The sequence below is a fragment of the Schistocerca serialis genome, chromosome 5 (genome assembly GCF_023864345.2).
Source record: "Schistocerca serialis cubense isolate TAMUIC-IGC-003099 chromosome 5, iqSchSeri2.2, whole genome shotgun sequence".
Lineage (NCBI taxonomy): Eukaryota > Metazoa > Arthropoda > Insecta > Orthoptera > Acrididae > Schistocerca > Schistocerca serialis.
This window is the reverse complement of record NC_064642.1, coordinates 166,955,374-166,982,555: the sequence shown is the minus strand read 5'-3', so window position 1 is coordinate 166,982,555 and position 27,182 is coordinate 166,955,374. Positions and strand designations below refer to the sequence as shown.

Here is a 27,182-nt window from a genome sequence, read left to right as displayed (position 1 = left end):
CCGGCTATAAGGGTACATATGGTGGTAGTATTGCGTACACAAGAAAAGGGCGGTGCACCGGCGGAGCTGTCATTTGTACTCTGGTGAGCCCGTGAAACGGTTTCTGACGTGATTATGACCGCAAGTCGGGAATTAATAGGCTTTGAACGCGGAATGGTAGCTGGAGCTACACGCATGGAATACACTATTTCGTAAATCGTTAGGGAATTCAGTATTCCGAGATACACAGTGCGAAGAGTGTGCGGAGAATACCAAATATTAGGTATTACCTCCCACCACGGACAACGCAGTGGACCGTGCCCTTCACTTAACAGCCGAGAGCAGTGATGTTTCCACAGACTTGTCAGAGCTAATAGAGCAACACTGCGTCAAATAACCGCAGAAATCAATGTGGGACGTACGAAGAACGTATCCGTTAGGACAACGTGACAAAATATGGGGTCAAGGGGCTACGGAAGCAGACGACCTACGCGAGTACCTCTGCTAACAGCACGACATTGCCTGCAGCGCGTGCTCTCGGCTCATGACCATATCGGTTGGACCCTAGACGACTGGATAACCGTGGCCTGGTCAGATGAGTCCCGATTTCAATTGGTAAGTATGGCGTAGACTCCACGAAGCCATGAACCCAAGTTGTAAACAGGGCACTGTGCAAGCTGATGGTGGCTCAGTAATGGTGTGGGCTGTGTTTACATGGAACGGATCGGGTCCTCTGGTCCAAATGAACCGATCATTGACTGGAAATGTTTATGTTCGGCTACTTGGACTGCATGTTCGCAATCAACGATGTCATGTCACCGGTCCACAACTGTTCGCGATTGGGATGAAGTAGATTCCGGACAATTCGAGAGGCTTATTTGGCCACCCAGGACGCCCGACATGAATCCCATTTATGGAACATATTCCAGAGGTCAGTTCGTGGACAACATCGTGCACCGATAAGACTTTCGCAATTACGAACGGCTATAGAGGCAGTAAGGCTCGAGGTTTCTGCAAGGAAGTCCCACGACTTGAATCCATGCACGTCAAGTTGATGCACTACGCCGAGCAAAAGTAAGTCCTACACGATATTATCACGTATCCCATAACTTTTGTCACCTCAGTGTATTTTTTGGCACGTCTTTGGGAAGTATCTTATGATTAGACAAGTAATGCTGCAATCGACACTCTTTGCAGGTACGTAGCTTTCCTGCTTGAGCGGTACAGGCTACGTACGCTTACGTGTTACATGCTTATGGAAAATTCGTTTCTCGGTTTCTTCCACTTTTTTGCGTTCTTGTAAACGCGTGAAAAACTGCTCAACGCATAAACACTACGCGCTGTTTTATCCGACAGAGTTAGTCGACTGGAATATTCCATTATAGATTACAATACAACGTTACTAACAACTAATACATTTTTCTTTCACACATCACAGCGACGCATAGCAAATTTCTAAATCATTCTAAAATTATTGACATATTACTTGCGTCAGGCAACAATATGCTATTGGTGCTCTAGGCGCCATCTTTTGTGATGAGAGAAACCGTCGGTTCTGAAATAAAAGGTACGCACATTTGCCTTACGTTCCAAGCCGTGTCCACCACAGGAACGCAATCACTCCATGTATCTTTTATTCGTCGGTGGCATATAATTATGGTTGCTTATTTCACGTACTGGTCCCATTTGATGGCATTAGAGAGTTCTTGAGACATGTTTCAGGTATAACAGTTAATGTCATGGTGCGTTACCCTTAGACAGGATACTCAATTTCAAAAATCACGAAGATAAAAACGATATATTGTATCGAAAGCTTCTTTCCAAAAGCAAAGGGTGTTCCTTCATACCTATGTTGACGCGTTAAAGCGTGGAAAATTTTTACTGAGCGTACGCCGTTATTCGGAATTAACTGGAAGCACAGCTTGACAGAACAAGTGTCTTCTCCAGCACACGCGAGGTCGCAGAGAATGGATAGGCAGGCCGGAGGCAGCGGAATGTGCCGACAGTTCCCGTAAGCAGGTGGTCCCTCACCTCGCAGCCGCCTGCTGGGATCACCCCTAATTCTGATTCATCGTCTGCGCGCCGACCGGATTACTTTCGCCTGCTAAGATTGATTCACGGCCGCGGGCTTCGAAACGCGTTAATTGGGCCGACCCGAGCTGCCCTTCAGTCTCAGCTCTCGGCCCTACTGATACGTGTTCGCCTCCGGTGTTCCCTTTTCCCCAATTACAGCGGCGCCGTAATCCGAGATCCGCAACACGCAGCTGGCTCGTGGCGCTCGACGAATTTTTTTTCTCTAAATTCGAGACAAGCAGGCGGAAAATTTGTGACACTGCGACAGTGGGGCAGTTAATATAGCCTCTTGGGTGGTTCGCTTGTTGTAAAAGTAAACCGGTCAGGGCTAAGAGTTATAGAGGTTATGCCGTTGTTTATATAAACTGGTTACTTGGACGTCACACTTATCTGCCAGGACGATGATTAACTGGAGTGCCACTTTTTTCTGTGAAGCTTTCTGAGACTGAGTACTAGCGCTTAACCTACGCGCCTGAAGAAGCTAGGACTACGATACACAGGATACGGTAAATTGGTCTGACAACTGACTCTTGCATGGAAGCACAAGAAAGTGTGACCCTCTTTATGCACGTCTCTAAGGCTTAAATTCGATGCTCAAATCTGAATTCAATACGGGAAGACCATTTATATAAACGTGCTAAAAACCAGAACAGAAACTTCAGGTAAGTTAGTTTAAGTAGAGTGTAAATCTACCGACCGATGACCTCAGCAGTTTGGTCCATTCGGAATTGACACACATTTGAACATTTTTTTTGAGAAACTTCAGGACAAATACTGAAGGAAATATGAAATTTTACTTTCGTCCACTGTCAAGACTGTCTCCTTAAAGGGCGACTCAATACGACAGAGCCCAATATATTTTGCACAAAGAAGAAACCGGTGGTAGTGCTGTAGATGTTACTACGGTGGTCTTACATTCGGCAGGATTGGGTTCAAATCGTCATCCAGATATCTAGAGTTAAGTTTCCCGTGGTTACCCTCATTCGATTAACTGGATCGTTTCTTTGCAAAGAACTCTACAAACTTTCTTGCTCATCCTTCAACAACTGGAAATCATGCTTTAAGGACAAGTTATAGCAAGTCCCTATTCTTTCCTTTCTAACATATTGATCCGATTCGTCATTAAAGTGTAATGTCCATTCCATTTGTTCAAAAATGGTTCAAATGGCTCTGAGCACTATGGGACTCAACAACTTAGGTCATAAGTCCCCTAGAACTTAGAACTACTTAAACCTAACTAACCTAAGGACATCACACACACCCATGCCCGAGGCAGGATTCGAACCTGCGACCGTAGCAGTCCCACGGTTCCGGACTGCAGCGCCAGAACCGCTAGACCACCGCGGCCGGCCCATTCCATTTGTGCAAAAGATAACAATTTGATATTACCGACTGTAGACTCTACAAAATTCCATGAACTAGAAACTAGTCTACTACTTTTAGAGGCATGTTTGCGTTATTAGTTGCACCCTTTTTCACCTGACTGTTGAAGAGAAGACGCTGTGAACTGGTTGCGTAACTCTTCAATATTTACTTTAAGAGTTTAGTAATTTTCCAAAAATTACAAGACTGAGACATGTTCATTACAGGAAGCACTTCTTTCCTGTCATAACGAATGGCCGCAGCTTGAAGATACACAATTCATGAACTCCTCATGCGCTGTTTTGAGACAAACACTTGCAGGGCAGTGATAGATCAGTATCTATCTTGTGCCATAACGAATGCACTCGTTTAACGTCCTCTATGATTGTCGTCATTCTCGACATATAGGGAGACCAAGTTTGTCCTAGTGGAACCGCACCGGTCCGCGACATAGTAATTATTATAATATGTAAATCGGCAGGCGGTACAGCGGGCGGAAATCCTGTGGTTATCGAAAGAGCGCCTTTTGTGTGGTAACGCGCGGACCCCGAATTACACCTAAGTACTAACATTACACTGACTGAATAAATTGAGATAAAAATTGAGGAAGTTGTTCAGTGGCCGGATCCAATTCGAGCTCTCCGTGTGGAACTAGACGCGGGAGCGGGGCATGGGGGCGCGAGGCGCCGAACAAAAGCTTATTTTAATAAACAGCGCTTGAATGCCACGGTTTGTACAGGCCACTGCAAGGACAAGCAGACAGCGAGAAGCGAATTACTTTGATGGTAGGCACGTTAAAAATGAGAAGTACTGGGTCTGTTGTCTTCGTAGAGCGGATAATGTTTAATAATCGGACAGCGCTGTTGTCAGACAACTGCATGGTAGATACTTAATCTCTTCTTAAAATAAATAACATTGCTCAGTTGACCATCCCATCGACAAAACTACTATCAGGTGGTTGACCATATGCTAACCTTCCTGGGAAGATGAGACCACGAGTATTAGTTAACGAACAGTTGCATAGGGGAAACGACCAGACTTCTGCGACATATGACCATTCGGTAAATGCGCGATATTTTCTGTTAAGTGACAGAGCTGCAGAGGGCAGAGTTGGGATGCGACGGCTAACAGAATATTATAGCTGTTTATGGAAAGTTACAGCAAGGTACAATATTGTCCTCTCGACCTCTTGGACAAGTTAAACGCCACGGCGATAAATGTGCAAAAAAAAAAAAAAGGTTCAAATGGCTCTGAGCACTATGGGACTTGACTTCTAAGGTCATCAGTCCCCTAGAACTTAGAAATACTTAAACCTAACTAACCTAAGGACATCACACACATCCATGCCCGAGGCAGGATTCGAACCTGCGACCGTAGCGGTCACGCGGTTCCAGACTGTAGCGCCCAAACCGCTCGGCCACCCCGGCCGGCGATAAATTTGCAAAATCCAGGCGTTCCTAAAAGTGGTTCAAGGCAGAAATCCCCTTCAGTGTGATCATGAAGGGTGCTACTGCCCCACGTGACAACAGTTTCATCAGGAGATCTACCATACTTTTCACGTCACAATATGATTAAGGTAACTTGGTTCGGCGACAAAGGAAAATGAGTTTATGACGGTTACATTTATAAAGGTAAGGTACCGGATGTTTATAATTAAAGTTCAGCTACTCACAGAGGTCCAACATGTGCTGTACTTATCGAATGACAGCGAAACTTGGTAGATATTCTAATGCGTTAAAGCGGAAAGTATTTACGCCGAAAAAAAAAAAATTTTTTTTTTTGGCCACCAGATGCAAATCTCGCGCTGTACAGCATCTCGTCGGCGTATCCCGTGCTGATATTGAACAAGCTGTAGATTATAAGCTGTGGTTAATAATAAAATCAACATTATGCCGTTCTCACTTTTTTGACCTTTTCTATCCACGTCCTGTTCCTAATCTGTCATATACGGAAACATTTTCATATGTCTTTCTTGCATTCACAGCGACAGGTTTGCACCTGATGTCCAAAATAGGAACCTTTTTTTTTTTTCAGCGTAAAGCGGTTCCGCATTAGAATATCTACCAAGTTTCGCTGCCATACAATAATTACAGCCCACACAGGAACCCTGTGAGTAGCTGGACTTTAATTATAACCATCTGGTACCACAAAAAAACAGCGCTTCTCGTTTTCATGCGTGACATAATCAGATAAATAGTTACTTATTGTCATTTTTTCACAAGTAATGGAAAAGAAATATGCCATGTCCCTTGCAAAGGAATTATCCCGGTATCTGCGGTAACTGATTTTTGGTAGCTACGGAAAACTTAAATCTGGATAGATAGATGAGGACCTGAACCCAACTCCTCGCAGCAGTTAGCTCAGTGTCTTCCCAAGCACTTCGTAACATTCAGTGAGTTCGTGTAATATATAAACAGCCTGCTGTAAACTGTTCGTCGCTTGAAACACTTTATCACTTATACATTTATTTCTACCACACACAAATATGCCTCACAAAAATTGAGGTCATCGGTCCCTAGGCTTACACACTACTTAATCTAATTCAAACTAACTTACGCTAAGGACAACACACACATCCATGCCCGAGGAAGGACTCGAACCTCCGACGGGGGGAGCCGCGTGAACCGTGGCAAGGCGCCCTTGGACCGCGCGGCTAACCCGCGTGGCTGGGTTTTGAGACTGAACGTGTAATCAAGGAGATGAACAGTTTACCTCAAATTACGCAGTAAGCGAGTGTCAAGAGATGAATATATTCCTACAGTAGGAAGGATGGAAGATCAGAGATTATCGCTCATTCACGACCAAGTTATTAGGTACGGAACACAATCTAGGATCGGACTACGGTGGGGAGGGAAATCGACCATGCCCTTTCCAAGGAAACCAATTAATCTCAAACTTTAATTACTGGTAGGATACTGTGAAAATGCAATCAGTATACAAAAGAGATTGCTTACGAAACTCTCTTGTACCCATCCTAGAATACTGCCCAAGTGCGTGAGATCCCTACCACCAAATAGGACTACCAGGGGTTATTGAACACACAGAAAGGACAGCGCGTATGGTCGCAGGTTCGTTTGACCCATGGCAGTGTTACAGAGATGGTAAAAAGCTTGAACAAGCATACTCTTGAAGAGTAACGCTAACTATCCGGCGAAAGCATATTTCGGGAGTTTCAAGAACCAAAAACCTTGGAATATGCTGCAGCCCCGCACTAATCGCTCCCGCAGGTATGGCGAAGATAAGATTAGACTAAATACAGCGCGTACATTCTTCCCGCGGTCCATGGGAAGAGTCCCTAATAACTGGCACAGTGGGGCGTATCCTATGAGACGTATTTCTCGAAGAGAACTGTTATTCGTGTATTCAAGAGCAACACAGGTTGTGAGCAGTGATGAAGGTCGGATGACTTAATAGAGTGGGCAGTGTCGGATATATCACAAAGATTGCCTGTTTCTGCATTCGAACGATGATAGCCCTCATTCAAGTTGAGAGCTAAGAGAAATAGGATCCTCCAGAGAAATATCTCGGGATTTAAAAAGGATTATCGAGAACGTAGTACCATTATCGTATCCCAAATAATGCCGGCCAGAATAATCTGTTTCGTCGAAAGCGCTTAAGAAATTAAAAGATTACCTGGAATCTACAGTACATATGAAATATGGAAGCTCTTAATACCCCTCTGCAGTGTAAAATATTCGGGAATGGTAGGCAAAACGTTGACGATTACAAAATGGAAACGGCTGTATGTTCCGAACGCTTCACACAGGTTCGGACAAGGAGATGCCGTACTCGTAATTGTGCCGTACATCTGTCAGTTATGCTAACGTGTGTACGGATTAATGTCTAGCTGTGAAAACTTCACGAAGCGCCTAGATATTCTTCTCTGAATTTCCCTGCCGAATGTAGCTGTAATAACCTCAAGAAATGAAAAGGGAAAATGATATTACTGAATGCTTAGAGACCTTCATAGGTACTTGAGACTATTTTGGCAGTCATCTAGTATATTTAGCTCCTCAAAACTTGAGAAGAGTATCTCTCCTCGTCGTTGAAAATTTTTATGGGCCAGTAGCAACTTGAAATGAAAGGGCGTTCTGCAGTTTAGCAGCTACGGCAGAAGGCAGAAGTTTTGTGGCACATCCACCGTTCAAAAATAAACGGAAAGTCCATTTCGCGTATCGATCTCGCGATAATATTTCTTTCTCACCACTGTTCACTCATCTTCTTCGACTTCATAGCGGAGATATTGCGCGTAAGAGAGCTACGAAAAACGGGCAAATTATACTAGCAACCAGTTTGTTGAAAATAAGCGAATCTTGGCATTATCTATTTTAGTCCACGTTGAGAACTCCTACATTCATGCAGTCTTCTTCTCAATTTCTTGCATTATATAGGAGTGAGCAAAATTTTGATATTGACAATGAAATAATGATGTGAATAATTTTGCGTTCTTCCGAGAGATACGTATACTCAAGATTTTAATGGGGTATAAATGTCAGGACGATCAACAATCCCTGAATGAAAAATGCAAATCGTTAAGCCTTAACACTGGAAATTTCGAGTATAAAGGCGATGTATCTTTCTTTTAGTATTCTCGGAAAAAAATGGCGGTGTCTATGAGACATCGCGCTAGGCATTTCCTGTTTTCTGACATTACAGCGCAATTTAAATGGGTTTAAATTGTCGTATTAAACTCAAATCCTCCCCCGTAATCTAACGCAGTTGTCATGTTGTAGATTAAAGTGGATTTTCTTCTGTTAATCTTACTACAGACTACAGGGTGTACATAAGGTCTGGGAACACTTTCAATTATTTATTGCACAATAACTAAACAGTTTACAGATGTCATACAAATTGCATTTAGAAGAGAAACTCTGAAAGGTTTTTTTAATTTTTTTATTAACATTCGATATGCGAACCATGAGTGACCCGACAGACGACAATACGGTAATCATACTCTTTACAAATCCGTCCCAGCATAGCATCGTCGACTGTGGCAGCCGCTTCCCGTATTCTCTCCCGGAACTCTGCTACATGACGTGGTAGAGGCGGTAGATACACAAGATCTTAAATGTCTCTCCACAGAAAAAAGTCGCACAGAGTGAGATCTGGTGGTTGGGGCGGCCATTTCATGAAACAGCTGTCCCCTTCTGTAGCACGGCCGGTCCATCGATGCGGCAGCTCCGTGTTCAGGTACCCACGAACTTCACGATGAAAATGGGGTGGAGGCCCATCCTGCTGAAAGACGAACGGAGAGTCCGACTGCATTTGAGGCATCAGCCATTGCTGCAACATGTCCGAGTAGGAATATCCAGTGACAGTGCTCTTGGCGAAGAAGAATGGCCCGTATAGTTTTCGACGTGACAAGGCACAAAAAACATTTACCTTTGAGGAATAACACTCAAATTCAATGGATTCGTGTGGATGCTTTGTATCTCAGATTCGACAATTATGCCTGTTCACTTTCCCATTAGTGTGAAAAGTGGCTTCGTCGCTAAAAATTAATCGATCGACAATGCCATCCCCATCCTCATTCAGTTGTTGCAACTGCGAAGAAAACTCAAAACGCTTGTCTTCTGCACTATCTTCATCTGAATGATTTCATAGACAGCTTCTGTCGCAGGACTCTCCACACTCTCACTGGAGCCATTTAGAGTTCATGGGATGCACGAAGTACCGATTTCTTTGGACTCCTTATGTCTCGTACGCGCTCCACATTCACTTCACTCACACTGGGACGTCCGCTTCTCTTCGCCGGGCACAAGCAACCCGTCGTAACGAATTTGTTGTGCCTGTGGTAAATGGCCTTCCTTGTTGGTGGCTTCTTACCGTACTTGGTTTTAAACATTCATTGAACAGCTGTAGCACACATGTTTTTGTCAACCCCAACACACAAAACGCTCGCTCCGCACCTGAACTCGACATGTTTGCGACTAGCGCTGACTATCAGAAAATTACCAAACCACACTTTGGCGGTATACATTGAGCCGTGTGGCTCGATCAGCGATACTCCCGCCGCCCTTATGGGTCATCTTCCGATGGTGTGTGCAGAGCGCGCGTGGCGCCACTTACCGGGCCGATCGGGGAGCGACGATTTTGCTTTGGGACGCCGAGCACTAACCCCCGTTTGGGAAGTCGGCCGGACAGTTACAGGCGCCGTACGAGGCGGCAGGAAGAGCCGTGGTTTTAAGAATGTTTAAATCTTGAAGTAACTTGCTGTCATCTAAATGGTAATTTTAAAAATGTGTTGATGGTTTTATTTGTTATCTGTCGTGTTTAAATATGTCAAATAAATGTTCAGTGCAACTGTCGATGGCGATTGCCTGATGTGTCACTTGGTCCAGTCCTACCACCCCACAGCCTGTTGTGCTGAGCTTGTGTCGTTGGTCGTTGCGTAAAAGTTGAATTCCATGCTGTGCTGACATAACATACAACAAAAAAAAAAAGAAAAAAAACACTTACAGGGTTTCTCTTCAAAATGATATACGTATGATACCTGTACAATGTTTGGTTCTTGTGCAATAAATAATTTAAAGTGTTCCCGAACTTTATGTACACCCTGCATTACTGTAGCTTGTATAATATGACCGACCGAGGGGTGCAGTGGTAACACACCGAGTTCGTATTCGGGAGGACGGTAGTTCGAATCCCTGACCGACTATCGAGATTTAGTTACTCGGTGGTTTCCCGTAATATCTTAAGTCAAACAGGAGGCTGTTCCTGTGAAAAGTGCCCAGTCGATTTCAGAACTTGTGCGCCGTCTCATTCTCTCTCAGTCACGGAACGTTAAATCCCAATGCGTTTTATTAGCGCCGCTACGTCACGCCTTCAACGATTTACATGGCATGCCATACTCAAGATTTTTATTTAGTTGTTGGTATTCACGTGGCATAGTTGTTAAATACGCTGCCTCAACGGACTGCAGTTCACAGGCCTACTGAGCTACCAGACTAAATTTTCTCGCAGTGTATCTAAAATCATTTGAATTCTGGGACGACAGCTTCGTCTAATCGTAAGGCCGAGGCCCCGTGACTTTCTGAGGTGGACAAGTGATAGAATTGCAGCGTGGAGAACAATCACCTCGTGACAAGATCGAAGCAACTAAGTATAGGTCGGAAACGAACCGTTGTGGAGCTACAACACTGCAACGACAGCCAATCAGAGACAAGTGCTCCGAGTCTGTGCCGTAGGCGAACGCGTGAGGGTGTATCTAGCACGGCAATGCTGCTACTCTGCTGTGCTGTGGTTGTCGTAATTCGCTGTACTTGTCGCAATATCAGGTTCATTCATACTCTCTGCACATTAGGAAAAATAAAAACATTTGGCCTTTAGATTTTGCCTGTAACCACACTGTATTTTTCAGTACCACATGTTGACTTGCGTTAATAACTTTAACAAATTAAGAGAAGTACAGAACTTTTAGCGTAGCTGATTTAATAGTCAAGTAATCAGCAGTTCTGCATTCAGACTGACGGGGTTGCAAAGGTAAACGTCACACATAGGCAAGGAATGACTTTCGTGCTCATACGACGCGTTTCGGAATTTATCCATCATGGGATATCCAGGACCGACTGATACACATAGGTACAGCGATTCCAGATGTGTGTGACACAAACATTCGCAGACGCTATATCTGGGAACAGCAATCGCGCTTGGATATCTGATGACTGATAAATTCTGAAACGCCTCATATGAGCAATAAAGTCATTCCTTGCGTGATGGTTGACTTTTACCACCGCAACACAGACTGAATGCATAATTACTGATTATTATAATGTTTGTCGCCTGCCTCCTGCCTGACTTAATGCCACATTTATATTAATGGTCAAGCTTTACCCACTGAACGTCACAGAAAACTAGCAGCTAACGTAGCGAACTGTGGATAGGAATTTGAAGTTAACTTAGCGAGGACTGTTCAGCTGAAATCATTATCTTAGCTAATTTAAGCAGTGAAAGCAGTTTTTAGCACAGCAAATATTAGCAGGATAATGTAAATTTAAATGCACACACTCCCATCCGACTAGTCCCTGACTGGCTGTTGTTTTATGGCCGTAGTTCCAGAGTGGAGCCGGCCGGTGTGGCCAAGCGGTTCTAGGCGCTTCAGTCTAGAACCGCGCGACCGCTACGCTCGCAGGTTCGAATCCTGCCTCGGCCATGGATGTGTGTGATGTCCTTAGATTGGTTAGGTTTAAGTAGTTCTAAGTTCTATGGGCCTAATGACTTCAGATGTTAAGTCCCCTAGTGCTCAGAGCCATTTGAACCATCCACAGTGGTGTATATGTGGCCTGTGAATAGTTTCGACCGATTCGGCGTCCCCTACCCTGCTCTGGTGTTATCATCAGGTGGTTTTCCTCCGCTAACCATAAGCGGAACACAGAAGGATACGAAATGTTTGAAGATTTTCGAAATAGTGTTTGGAAAGCAGGATTAGTGGTTCCCAAGGGACGTGAATTTCTTTAGCATAGAAAATGGCATACGCTTAGCTATCACTGCGAAGTTCTAGTACCTCGCGAGGCGTTTCTCGCACGTGTACCGTTGCACCCGAGTCGTAGACGGAGAGCTGAGAGACAGCGTTCGCCGTGCTGACCCTCGGAAGTCGGCTCGCCGTCCAAGGCAAGGCGAGGCGAGGCGGGGCGGCTGGTGTTTTCTTAATGTTGTGTTATTGCAGGCGCGGTGGTAGCCGTTGTTTTAAATGTGGGCCCTCCCCTCCCTTCCCCTCTTGTTATTGTACGGGTCGCGGGGCGGCCCGTGCCGGCGAGCGCGGGTGGGCAGCGCCCCGGAACTGGCTAGCTTCGCGCGTTTAATAAATAAACACGCCGGCCGCCGGCCAGGGGCGGACGTCGTCCCGCCGCTCGTCACACCAGCCTTGCGACGCAGCCCTTCTGTTTTAATTTCTGCTCTGCCCACACCTAACTAAACCGTCTTCAACGTGCTGCCCGTTTCCACTCGCCCTCAAGGTGTGCAAATGTCTGATTTGGATGAGATCCTTCGATACGGGCCGTCCCAATTCATGTGTCCTCCGAAGTGTAGGGATAAAGCTGAGTTATATACAGTGTGCCCCAAGGGTTCAGCCACTTGGGCAATGGCCGGCAGCTGTAGCCGGGTGGTTCTAGGCGCTTCAGTCTGGAACTGCGCGACCGCTACGGTCGGATGTTCGAATCCTGTCTCGGGCATGAAGTGTGCCCCATGGGTTCAGCCACTTGGGCAATGGCCGGCCGCTGTGGCCGAGTGGTTCTAGGCGCTTACGTTTGGAACCGCGCGACCGCTGCGGTCGCAGGTTCGAATCCTGCCTCGGGCATGGATGTGTGTGATGTCCTTAGGTTAGTTGGGTTTAGTTAGTTCTGAGTTCTAGGGGACTGATGGTCTCAGATGTCAAGTCCCATGGTGCTCAGAGCCATTGGAACCATTTGAACTTTGGCAATGCCCACGAGAGGAAGCCGTGCCGCGGGCGTCAAAGTCGTGATATCCACCGTGTCACGCACGAAGCGAGTAGCTATTTCACACGAATTTAATAATTACTGATTGCGAGTTTCAATGCATGCGAGTTCTCGATAGGACACGACAAAGGCAAAATATTTCATAGGTACCATTTCAATTACACACTGATCTCCCGTAAGTCCTAAACACAGACCGGAGCATTCGCGAAGTGGGACGTCACAAGTTCGTTGCGAGGCCTGTATTCCTCGTGGGCCCCGGTTTTCAGGGATATAACAGGAACGATCATCGAAGTAACAGAGTCCTGTACACATGCCCTCTAACATGCATACCTTAAGAGCTATGAACACGGTTCATCTTCGATACTGCGAAAACAATCTTTTCTAATGCAACCTCTGTGCTTTCCATATTTTGGAGGTGGTAGCGTGGAGAAAAACAAGAAACAAAAGTCCAGTATGCGAGTCGTCTAAATTGCATACCTTAAGAGGTGTGAGCATATGTTCAGTGGAAGTGATGTGTTTCACAATAGCGAAGATAAACATGTGCTCAAAGCTCTTAAGTTATGCATTTTAAAGCCATGTTAAGTAGACTTTTTTGTTTCGACTGATCGTTCCTATCATATTGCTGAACAATGACCATCCCTGCTGGACTGCAGAAGACCGTCGCTTGGTGCAAGAAATCGAAGTTGACCCTCAAAATAAAATAACGTAACGTATAGCGAATAAATAGGCAGAAATAGTCTTTACCGAACGCATACACGATTGCCGGCACTGTCACTGGAAACATCTACATTTATTAAATATCTGTGAGTATTCTACGGAACGATTTAACGCGGAACGACCACAAAAAAACTAATCGTAGGAAAGGCAGACGCCAAACACAGATTCATCAGAAGAATCCTCGGCAAGTTCAGTCCATCCACGATGGAGGCAGCTCACAAAATTGGTGCAAGAGTATTGCTCTTCGGTCTGGAACTCTTACCAGATAGAACTGATAAGATAACATCCAAAAAAGACCAGCGCGTTTCTTGGCAGGTTGATTTGGTAAGCGCGTGTCGCGGATGTGCTCTAGTGGCAGACGCTACGAGGGAGCCGTTGTGCATCACAGTGTGGTTTACCGTGAAGAGAGCGGTACGTTCCTACAATAGTCAGCCGATATACTGCTTTCCTACGAAAATATCACGGAGGTAAAATCAGAGAGATTCGAGCTTACACAGAGGCCTACCAACAAGCGTTCTTCTCGCGCACCATACGCGACTAGCACAGGAGAAGGTGGAAGCGACAGTGGTACACAGACAAAAACCACCCTCCGCCACAAAAAAAAAGGTTCAAATGGCTCTGAGCACTATGGAACTTAACATCTGAGGTCATCAGTCCCCTAGAACTACTTAAAAAATGTTCAAATGTGTGTGAAATCTTATGGGACTTAACTGCTAAGGTCATCAGTCCCTAAGCTTACACACTACTTAACCTAAATTAGCCTAAGGACAAACACACACACCCATGCCCGAGGGAGGACTCGAACCTCCGCCGTGACAGAACTACTTCAAACACATCCATGCCCGAGTCAGGATTCGAACCTGCGACCGTAGCAGTCGCGCGGTCCCGGATTGAAGCGCCTAGAACCGCTCGGTCACAGCGGCCGGCTTCCGCCACAACCAAAGAGGGTGCTGTGTAGTCGCAAGCTTAGTTATAGAGACGTGGCGCACAGGTTAGCACAGTGAACTCTTATCCAGGGGTATTGGGCTCAAATCCCTAACCGACTCGCCAGCTTCAGGTTTTCTGTGATTTCCCTTAAAGATGATTGAAGCCACATTTCTTAATATTTAAACCGCTCTCTCTCGTCGTTAAATAAACAACTACTGCGGTGGGGCTACAAGCCCTAATGCACAAGTTCGAAAGGCAGGGGAAGGGTTACAGCTCTTCCCATAAAAATGGCGCTAAAAGACTGCCGCAATGGGCGATCCCTCTGAAAGTCGATGTCAGAGAATTTCTGTGAAACTAACTAGCCAGGCTGGCGCCGTCTTGGCGCCGGGCGGAGCAGCGGGGACGGGCGCGGGGGAGGCGGCCACGCCCGCCCCTCCCGCGCAGCGCCGGTTTAATCAACCGCCAGATCGGCCCGCGGGCCGGAATTATAAACAGCCCCCGGTAGCCGCAATCAGCCCTCTCGAGTGTAGCTCAAACTCGCCGCCCACGGCTCGCCTCGGTTCGAACCCGCGACTGCAAACTCGGCGCAGGTCACCGCTTGCCTTCGATCCGCCACAACCGTTCCACAATTGCTAAATCTCAGAGTATCAAAAAATTATCTGTGTTTAAACTGTGTGAACGTACTAAATTAAGTGTGCTACCTTGTGTTCATCGCGCAAGACGCCATTACGTTCGACCTCGATTACCCCAGCTGTTTTGATTTACTACGAGACTGAGTAAAGGGATATTTCTAACGATCTATTCGTTGAATTGGACATTAAGCTTGGCTTGTCCTCTCGAAGGTTTTGGAGATAGGATGGTTCTCGATCAAATCAGTTGGTTTTATGATCTCTACCTGTCACTTATCCCTTCTTTCACCTCTGGCAATGATTTGTATGTTGGAGAAAGAATGGAAGACGCGCCGTGGTTCGCAGTCCACGTTTTACTGTAGGTCCCTCTATAGGCGGCGTCTGTGTGTGAGTTCGTTGTTGTGATTTAGGGACGCTCAAAGGCAAGGTAATCGACGCGAAAATTGGTAGAAATGAATATGGTTAAATCGTCGAAAATGTGATAAAAGTAAGAGGCAATCTGGCATAAAATTGCACCCACTCTTCGAGTCTCACTCACGGTCACCCACGTAATCACACTGCCTCAGATCCTGTACAATAGCGTTAAAATGGCCAGATGATCTTAAATTGATAATTAAAATACAAGTAAGACAAGAGGAAAACTAAAATAGTTACACAGTGATATGTGGCTGGCTGATCACGCACACAAAACGCGAAGCGAGCGACTGACATAGCACATTAAAAACTCCTTCCTACAATTTTAGCAATTTTAGGGGAACAAACGAGACATTTTATCGAACTTTAAAAGTCGTATCACATTCATTTCATTGTCAGTTATAATAGACAGTAAATCTGTAGATAAATTAGCTGCTGCTCTCTTGTCTGAATAAAAAACACAGTCAACTAAAAGATTGCGCACTGTGATGCGTGCATCAGAAGCACCACACACTGGAGGGTCCTCTCGCCGAAGCAAGAAGCCGTACATCATAGGGCTGTGTCCTAGGCGAAGACGAATAAGAAGGACCTCATTCCGTCTGCGTGGCTGGAAGGAGGTACGACATGGCTGAATTAGATGCAGTTTTTCTTTCTGCCGTTTCCAGTCACTCTCCTCCTCGTCTACGCATAACTCTGTGCCTTAACAGTGAGGTGAAAGCATGTGTGGTGATGGCACAATGAACTCTCACATTATTAGGAGATGCCTCCTTGGCTGCTACAACTGCCGTTGTTTCCTTAACATTTATGTGCCCTGGTGTCCAGTGCGAAGACACTTCCTGCCCCAGTCTTTGTAAACGGAGAAGGACGTCCTGGATATTCTCAACTAAACGCACTCAGGGGGGGAATTCAGCAGTCGCAACACATCTTATCTGATCCAGTGCTCTCAAGATCGAGCACAATTCAGCATGAACACAGTGAAGAATTGGAGTAACCGAATCTTGAGGACACGATCAGTGCAAACAGCATAGTAGCCAAGGGAATCACCCTGTTAAAACCCAGTCGTGATTACAGCTAGATAGGTGTGGTACCCATTTAAAACGACGTAAAATACAGGTCCCCGTTTACTGACTGGATAAACCAATAAAACGGTCAGAACACACCTAGTGAAGCAATGCTGTATTGAGATCAAGCCTCGGACTGTAAACAGTTTAACTTAAATGTATATCCACATATCTGAGTCATCTGTTCGTAACAGTAAAACACCTCTCATAGCTGCATAAAAATTTCGTCTCATTATACGGGTAACTTGTGCGAGTTCCATATGACGTCCACTTTGGCCCTGAAAAATATTTATCGTCTCGTAGCTGTTTACGTCAATCGAAACGTACATCTCGACAAACCCATACCAAATGTTCAAATAACTTAAAACTGGAAACGCCGGAAGGAGAGATTTTTCTCCCGAAACACTGTTGGATAAAGTGAGAACCTGCTTCGAGATTAACTCTGCATCATACGGCTGCTTTCGTTATACAATGAAGCGCCAAAGAAACTGGTATAGGCATACGTATTGAAGTACAGATATATGTAAACAGGCAGAATACGGCGATGCGGTCAGCAACGCCTATAGAAGAAAACAAGTGTCTGGCGCAGTTGTTAGATTGGGTACTGCTGTTCCAATGACAGGTTATCAAGATTTACGTGAGTTTGAACGGTGTGTCATAGTCGGCGCACGAGCGGTGGGACACAGTGTCTCCGAGGTAGCGATGACGTGGGGATTTTCCCGTATGACCATTTCAGGAATGTACTGAGACTATCGGGAACCCGGTAAAACATCAAATTTCCGACATCGCTGCGGTCGGGAAAAGATCCTGCAAGAGCGGGAACAATGACGACTGAAGAGAATCGTTCAATGTGACAGGAGTTCAACCCTTCCACAAATTGTTGTAGATCACAATGCTGGGCCATCAACAAGTGTCAGCACGCGAACCATTCAACGAAACATCATCGATATGGGCTTCCGGAGCCGAAGGCCCACTCGTGTACCATTGATGATTGCACGACACAAAGCTTTAAGCCTCGCCTAGGCCCGTCAATGCCGATATTGGGCTGTTGATGACTGGAAACATGTTGCTTGGTCGGACGAGTTTCGTTTCAAATTGTATCGAGCGGATGGACGTGTACGGGTATGGAGACAACCTCATGAATCCATTGACCCTACATGTCGGCAGGCGGCTGTTCAAGCTGGTGGAGGCTCTGTAATGGTGTGGGGCATGTGGAGTTGGTATCATACGGGACCCCTGATACGACTAGATACGGCTCTGACAGGTAACACATATATAAGCATCCTGTGTGATAACTAGCATCCATTCATGTCCATTGTGCATTTCGACGGACTTGTGCATTTACAGCAGGACAATGCTACACTCCACACGTCCAGAACTGCTACAGAGTCGCTCTAGGAACACTCTTCCGAATTTAAACACTTCCGCTGGCCACCAAACTCCCCAGACATGAACATTATTGAGCATATCTGGGATGCCTTGCAACGTGCTGGTCAGAAGAGATCTTCACCCCGTCGTACTCATACGGATTTATGGACAACGCTGCAGGATTCATGGTGTGAATTCCCTCCAGCACAATTTCAGACATTAGTCGAGTCCATACCACGTCGTGTTGTGGCACTTCTGCGTGCTCGCTGGGGCCCTTCACCATATTAGGCAGGTGTACCAGTTTCTTTGGCCCTTCAGTGTATATCTCCGCAAAGATCATGAGAATTTCTCCAAACGCTAGTGGAATAGAGCAGAGAAGGCTTATACTGGTTGAAAATCCCTTCCGCCATACGCTGTCCAGTTACTTGCGATGTATAAACCAGATATGAAATAAATATACCGATAAACACGACTCCTACCCTCGGCCTGGTTGTCAGGATACATTTACAAACGCTCGAAGCCTGTAGGTGAATTCATTTCACAACCGGTATGCGGATATTTTAGCAGTAGCTTCAGATATAATTACAGTCTGCAGACGGCCCTCACGTTGGTAAGACAGAAGGGGAATGCTGCTGGACAGGGGGCGCTGTCCACAAGCAGGCGTCCGCCGTAAGTCATCGGGCGCTATTGACACCTCCGCTAGCGAGCGCTCGCATGCGACGCGCGATCCAACCCCAGATTAGCCCCTTGTTCTCGGCCTGGCTGCACGAAACGGATTAATGAATTTTTCATGCGCCCTCCGCGACAGCGGAAGAATGGAGGGGGGGGGGGGGAGGGGGGGGGGGGGAGGAGGAAGGGACGGGGCGTTCGCATCATGCTCGGTTCCGCAAGTGCTGCTGGTCGATGGAGGAGTAACCCTTGTGGGGTTGGCGTGAGCGCGCGTGCACGTCTGTGTAATTCTGCATCGGGCTGTAGTCACCAGGATGACTTGGCGCAATGCACAGGCCATCCGAATCATACACAGCTCTCGGAACGAAATAAGCGTTGCTCGCAGAGAACGAAGCTAAAACGTGAAAATGTTTCCGATTACAGATAAGAGTGCTGTTACAACGTGTTCGATGCTGAGCAAATGACGCTGGAGGATCGAGGGCAGAACCCCGCCCGGTCAGACTTGGGTTTCTAGTTTTTCCGTCGTTTCCGCTACATGATTTCGAATGCCGAAATGGTTTCGACAAAATGACATATGTAATCTCCTCCACACGGTGATCCTTTCATAACCTTGGTCTCGGGGAGGCCTTATGCTCTCACCTTCATAGTTCAATTTGGACGTTCGGTGCATAGCCATAAAGATATATTACAAGTTATACTCTGAAGCACAGTTTGATGGAGAGAAATGTATAACGACATATGGGCAGATATCGATCGCGGATCCTGTCATAAAACAGACGAGACCTATCGGTTTAAGGATTAACGGAGAGCTTTGTTCCAAATGCTTTCTGCCTTTCTTTACATGACAGAAGGACTGTTCTGCCGGCAGTAGCGGTTGCAACAGGAAACTTGTCAGAAGGAGAGACCAGTTCGAGTATACATTTAACTATACACGCTCTACTGTGACTTTCATAGTGCATCTTCTTTTGCGCCTCAAATGGCTCTGAGCACTATGGGACTTAACTTCTGAGGTCATCAGTCCCCTAGAACTTAGAACTACTTAAACCTAACTAACCTAAGGACATCACACACATCCATGCCCGATGCAGGATTCGAACCTGCAACCGGTGCGGTCGCGCGGTTCCAGACTGAAGCGCCTAGAACCGCTCGGCCACTCTGGCCGGCCGGTCTCGGGAGTCGATCGCTTTTTTAAGGACGACGGTTAACTTCCATTCGAGAGTTGCATTCATTACAGACTTGAAGTACTGCCTCTTCATAGGAGTCTTTCGTTGAGACGGGGCATTACCCATTACGAAAGGGTCCACAGCAGTTGATAAGCTTACTGAGTCAGTAACTAAGAAGTCCCAATTAAACGTATAATATTAGAAAATAATGACGTAGAAAGAGATGCGAACGCCGTTCAGGGAACAAGTCGTTAGGCATCCAGGGCTGGGGATGGGGTAGAGATGGGCGTTATCCACATGAGAGCAGCGTGATGCGGGCGGCGGCAGTTTGGGAACACTTGCGAGTCGCAGCCCCTCCCCAAAATGCAAACAAAAACTTTGGCGGAGCGCTGCGCACTGCGGCGACCCGAGTAAACACGGGCGATGCTCCGCCCACACAACTAAATACGAGCAGAGCGCCTGACGGACAGAGTCGCTGCCGCCGACGGCAAGAAGCCGCCGTGGAGCCGGGCCAAATCGTCCCTAACGCTCGATACGGCAGCTGCAGCTCCAACTGGCCATTTCGGGCGTTTCGCAGACAGCGAGTGAAGCGGATGGCGTCTCTTCACCATAGCTTTGCTCTCAGTTTCGCCTTATTTTTCATTACCATATGATTAACACATTTTGCCATGCTAAGAATTTAGAATTAAGTTCATCGGGCACAACATTAGTCATCCCTATGGTGTAGAACTGGTATCATGCGGTCGTGTGACACATCAGCGCCGACTCACGTCATCACTGTGTAGCTTGTATGCGCCAGTCGTCTGCGCTGGACGAACGCACTTCGATTTAGAGGCGTGACTGAATGGCAAAAATGAGCTGACGTATTTGGTCGTGTCCATGACAACACTGTCAATGAAACTGCTTGATTTGTTGGTGTATCAACACGGACTGTCCAACTGCTCTATACGGAATGGTGTACCACTCGTTGCCACGTAACACGGCGTAAGAACAATAGAAATATCTTAAGTGCAACGACTTGTAAATGACAACTGCTGTCAAACCCGACAGGAATTAATGCTGTTGGTGAATGGAGGTATCTCTCAACCAGTTTCCGAGCGAACATTGCGAACGGTACTGGATGTCATGGAGATTTTCAGAAGGCCACTTCTCAAAGTGCCACATACTCAGTAAGCCAAACAAGATACTTGACACTAGTTCGAAATCATTGTTCGAAAACACTGCATCACGTGTTCCACATATATTTCTGTACAAAAGAACACCTGCTTTCATCGCTACATCTCTCTGCGTTTAGATACGGTACCTGTTCAATCCAACACGTTGTTTTCCTTCAGTGTGTCATCTTAGGTTATGACAGTGATGCATGTAACATTTAATGAAAATATAGTGTTCCGCAGACAATAGTACGTATACCGGCGCTGAAACATTAGGGAACTTGGTTGGACCTTTTTTTTCTCTTTGCGTCATAGTGTCGAGAAAACGAACGGGATATTACCATCAACTCTCATTTGACAATGAAGGGGAAATGATCGACCTTCAGCTTGTTGAAAGAACCAGACTGGCATTCCGCAGAACTAAAAAAAATACACCAACAAATCTAACTATAGATCGACTGGGATCTGAACGTGACTCCTTTCAAATGTGTGTCCATTACTTCAAATGCTCGCTTAGATTGCTCGATACTTGCCCATGCTGAGTGTAAAACATGGCTGTTTACCCAAAAACCAATTAAAGAAATAGTCGGGAAAACTTTGGATGTGAGGAAAATAAAAGACTGATGTTTGGCTACAACATGTACAACAAGGCGTACAAAATAGATACGTGTTTCAAAGTTTTACTGATCTTCAAAGTAGTCACCAGCATTGTGTATAGCCCGTTGCCGGCGATGTGAAAGTCGTAGAATACTCTAAACAGTGCCAGTTGTGTTGACAGTTCGAGTGGCGCGGTCTACTGCCCGGCGAATTTGTAGCAGTTCTGAAGCGAATGCCTTGAAGTGTTTCCTTCAGTTTAGAAATCGAGTTTAACTTACGAGGGCTTAAGTCAGGGGAGTGCAGTAGGTGGTATAGCACGTACCAGCCCCATTAGTCAAACAAATTAGTAACAGCTTGCACTGTACGTGCTTGAGCATTGTCCTGCAAAATGATGGTCAGGTCCTGCATAAAGTGTCATCACTTCTGTTTCTGAGCTGGTCGAAGGTTGTGTTCCAAAAACGAACAGCATAGAGACAGAAGAGATGACACTTTCTGCAGGACCTGGCCATCATTTTGCAGGACAATGCTCAAGCACGTACAGTGCAAGCTGTTACTGATATCCAGAAAGTTTACACAAAATCATCGGACTGTCACCTCTACATACCACCTACCATCAAAGGAGACTATTTTGATAAAGTAGGATCCCTTCATCGCTGCAATTACAGTGGGATTCAAGAATACATCTTCATTTACTCTTAGCGCCATAACAATTCAGCGTCTACTGCACAGTGAATTCTAATGGTGCGAACTACCTTGAACGAAACATTCACATCATTAAATGCTATGTGTCACTTCATATGGGAAACCGAACGATGTCACTTGAAGCCTGAATAATGTAAACAGGTTTACTATAGTGCTGGATGTTGGTCTTCGGGAAAGAAAGAAAGAAAGAGAGAGAGAGAGAGAGAGAGAGTTTGCAGAATACCTGGTGAGCGCCATCTACCTACATAATTATGCAGTTCGTCATTAAATTTGGACATGTCGGCGATAGAGTGTAGTCAGCATGCTGTGAAGAGGCTTGCACTTGTATTCATCTTAATGTCACAGAAGAGCGCCACAAGCACATTCCTACTGATTACTTGCTGCCCACCACGGCAAGATAGAGTACCTGTTCACAGCAATGGCTTTGTGTCTGTCAACGTACTTTACTACCTCAGATTCCTCAAAATGTTGAGGAGTATGTGGAGCGCCGCCTACGTTACAAGCCACCAAGATATACTTGCGCTTCTTCTCGAACTTTATCCCGAAGAATTGACTGTCATTTCGCAGCATTTCGTCACCTGATCTTCAGCGTCCTAGCGAATATGGTGCTTGTAGTAAATAAAACGAGTTGGGGGAACCCACTTCATAGGCTCTGCTTGGGACAACTAATGTAAAAAAAAAAAATTGTGTAATCGGTGGTTCAATGGTCTAGTGCTAAACTGCCAATCCAGAGGTCCACAGATCAATCTCTCAGCCGGTCCTAGGATTATTTTCTGTTAGCTATCACCTCTTTCAACTGTAGCAACGATTTGTTAATGTGAAAAATTCTATTTCGTGGCTCCGAGTATACAGTCATCTGCAACCCCCCTCCCCTCTATAACTAGCTGGGTGTCTTAATTCGGAAGAAGGCTGGGGCATACCGCTTCTAACACCCTGTGTCCAATAAAAGACGGTGGTGTTCAAAACTAACCTTTTGATAGTGGACAGCTTTACTTTTTTTTGTACAAAACGGACATCAACCCAAAGGTGTTTTTAAAGCACCACAATGGAATATTAAACTAGAGCAAATTGAATGTGGTTGCCCTTGTCATTCTACGTTGTTGAGTATAGGCTCTTACAGCCACTGGCAAGAAGTCTAGAACCACCACTGCGCATTGTTAGACAGGAGCGTATTCGACGTGGTTGGCCTTGCCATTCTATGGTATTGAGTATAGCCTCATACAGCCCCTAACAAGAGGTTTAAAATGTGAACTGGAGTCCGAAGCATACTGCAGCTTTTTTTTTTTTTTTTTTTTTTTTTTTTTTTTTTTTTTTTTTTTTTTTCCCCACAAGCACGAAGCGTTTCTAGAGCTGACTCTCGAACTGTTGCAATAACAACATTTCTTAAACGGTTCAGATTGCTCTGAGCACTATGAGACTCAGCATCTGAGGTCATCAGTCCCCTAGACTTAGAACTACTTAAACCTAACTAACCTAAGGACATCACACACATCCATGCCCGAGGCAGGATTCGAACCTGCGACCGTAGCAGTCGCGCGCGGTTCCAGACTGAAGCGCCTAGAATCGCTCGGCCACACTGGCCGGCTTATCTTAAAGTCCCATCTCAAATCAGAAACTGGTCTTCTGATATCAAGTCCTCGAAGGCAGCAAGCCACGCTTTGTTGATTTGGTGTAAATCGACATACAGGTGCTTTTACAGAACAGCTATCGAAGAGCTGGCCTGCTAGAACAATTTACGGCTTGTGGCCAGGGAGGCAAACTTTGACACGAGTTAGACCCCTGCTGCCACAGAACAGACGCGCAGAGAGTGGACAAGACGAGGCAGCGAGGGGATGGCAACTTCCCCCGGCGCCGGGACGTCTTGCCGGTGTGTAATTGCGCGTGCTATTGACCGAGCGGCTCAGAGTCAGAGGCGGCCGCCGTATTAGGCGCGCCTACTTAAAACTTGCGGCGGCGCGGCCCGGCGGCTGGCGGTGTAACTTTGGGCTTAGCCCGGCGCGGCTAATCTCTTCCTCTCTCTCGCTCGCTCTCCCGCTGGGCCGGCATTTAGCTGCCTCTGCCGCTGCTGCTCCTTCACTGACAGCGCGCCACAATATCGCATTGTGTCCGGCCCGGCTCGGCCCCGGGGATTAGCTCGCAATCATACGCTGTTTATTCTCTCTCCTGGCGGCCAATAGCCAGCCGTCATCGATGCCTGCGGGGAAGCCGACCGATACCGGCCGAGCGGCCACGTGCAATCCCGGCAAAAGCGCGCCGCAAGATGCCTGCCGGTCCATACTGACCGCTCGCTACTTACAGAAAAGGGCCAGCTGAGAGGCGTTTCCCGGGAATCAGTATCTCAGCTCGCGTCCAGTGGCGTCCGTCTCCCTCGCTACTGCATTATTGGCTAGATACTTGCTAGGTAAGTTCCATCTCGAAAAGAGGAACAAGACCAACGAACACACTATCCATAGTACGCATTCATGTTATAAAAAATTTCTTTCTTTCATATTACGATATTTGGTGCTCTCTGTGAATGAAAGGCATATATCCGTATTGTCTTACAAAAAATAGTTCAGTCATTTCGTTTCTTTTTCTTTTCTTCCTGAGACACTGAGATGACAAAAATAATGGGAAAGCGATATACACGTAGCAGTAGAATCGCTTACACAAGGCATAATACGGCAGTGCATTGACGGAGCTGTCATTTGTACTCGCGTGATTGATGTGGAAACACTATTATTGCCGCACGACGGGAATTAATGGACAACGAACACCGAATGGTTGTTCAAACTAGACGCAGGGGATATTCCATTTCGGAAATCGCTAGAAAATTCTATAGTCCGAGATCCACAGTGTCAAGAGTTTACCGAGAATACCGAGCTTCTGGCATTACATCTCACCACGTATAAAGCGGTGGCCGGCGACCTTCACTTAACGACGGAGAGTAGCGGCGTTTGCGTGTTTGTCACAAGCAACACTGCATGAAATAACAACAGTAATCATTTTGGGACGTACGACGAGCGTACCTTAAAGACATTACGGCGAAACTTGGCGTTAATGGGCTATGGCAGCAGCCTAGCAACGTGAGTTTCTTTGCTAACAGCACGACACTGCCTGCAGCGCCGCTCTTGGGCTCGTGACGTTATCGGTTGGACCCTAGACGACTGCATATCCGTGGTCTGGTCAGATGAGTGCGCTTTCAGATGGTAATAGCTGATGACAGCGCCTGAGTGTGGCAGAGGCCCCACGAAGTCATGGACCCAACTTGTCAACTGGACAATTCGAGTGAATCATTTGCCCACACAGACCTCCCGACATGAATCCCATCGAACATTTATGGGACACAGTCGAGAGGTCGGTTGGTACACAAAATTCTGAACCGACAATACTTCCACTTTATGGACGGCTATAGAAGCAGCTTGGTTCAATATTTCTGCAGGGGACTTCCAACGCATTGCTGAGTCCATATTAGTCGAGTTGCTGAACTACGCCGGACAAAAGGAGGTCGGCCACGATACTAGGAAGTATCTCATGACTTTCATCATCTCAATATATATATTCAGCTAACTAATAATAATCTACGTCGTTAGGGACCCACAAGGATTTTGGTAGTAGTATGGTAAAAGTTGTAGCATTACTTTTTCACAGCTTGTATTTCTTGCTTTCAGCACTGGATGATTATAAAAAAAACAATGGCTGACGTCACAGCACTTATTTTTTTATAAACCACTTTCTTTATGCATGTGATTTTCTGTGTTAGAGGGGCACCACGGTTCGCGTATTAATCAAATATTATAACACTTTTCTGTTGCTATAATGGGACCTGGTGGTGATCTACGTGATCGAAAGTGGTTGTCAATGCAAAGTTTTATTCAACGAACTTTCATGATGGTGATCTATTCGGCTGACACGATAAGACTATATGTCTCAGCGACAACGTGTGCTCTGTAAAGAGGGAAAATAAGAAAAACAAAAGAAAAGAATCACCCAAAAGGGAAGAAGGAAACGAAGTGAAGCTTCACGAGTTGAGAGGTTATGCGATATTACGTCGTATTACAATATCGGGTCTAATTAACAAAGAGCTTGGCACTATGAGCCCACTTATCAGTATGACGTTGAACCCCTTCGGGCCTAGATTCTGTTGGGAAGGGTGTCATACAACCGTTGTATCACATCCTAGCGCAAGGCCTTCTCACGCGAATACATGTCCACCACGCAGATCACTGAACACCTGACGCTGTTCACGCCCCGTAGTGTACCCTAGCAGGCCAACTAATAATACTGACGCACTTTGGTGGCCGTTCTACGTGTCACAGGGAATTGCAACTCTAATCACTTACTTAGCCGCTAATACTGCGCATGCGTACGAAGTTACATTCACGTCCGACCATGTACCCCGAGTGCTTCACTTTATTTTATCAGGCAATTTATAAAGAAGTGCCTCAGACGAGATAAAAGTTTAAATTATGAGTTTACAAGAAAGCGTAATCTCTCCGAAAAAGGAAAGACCACTCACATCAAAGGTAATAGTCCTTGTAGCGAAAATTCTATTTTCTGAACTTCAAAATCTGCTGCCCTTCTCCGAACCGTTTCACAGATATTAAAGGTGCTTGCAGTTAGCCGGTTCTACACGCAGCTTCTGATCCTGCTAACAGTGAGGTTACTAAACAACGGAGGAGGACAATTAAGAAAGTGACATAATGTGGGCATAGGGGGAGAAGGTGATACAGTGTAAGGCCTTTCGCCTTTGAGATTACATGCAGAACACTGCTTGACTGGCTAACGAAGTGGTCGTGCACTGTCGACGGGAAACCATTCGAGGTCACTACAGCCGCGCTAATAGCTCAACTAGAAAAAGTTCTACACAAGTTTCTCACCTGGATTTATGCGGAAGTAAATTAGGTTTGGGATAGTGAGGAATTCATTTCTGGGTTCTCAAGACTCAGTCTGC

At 46.0% G+C, this 27,182-nt stretch overlaps 1 protein-coding gene across 1 annotated transcript in view; it reads right to left on the bottom strand.

The window, feature by feature from the left end:
• Positions 1–27,182, bottom strand: part of LOC126481822 (protein bric-a-brac 1-like) — a 1,776,705-nt gene that overhangs the window by 113,382 nt on the left and 1,636,141 nt on the right. The window lies entirely within an intron of this gene.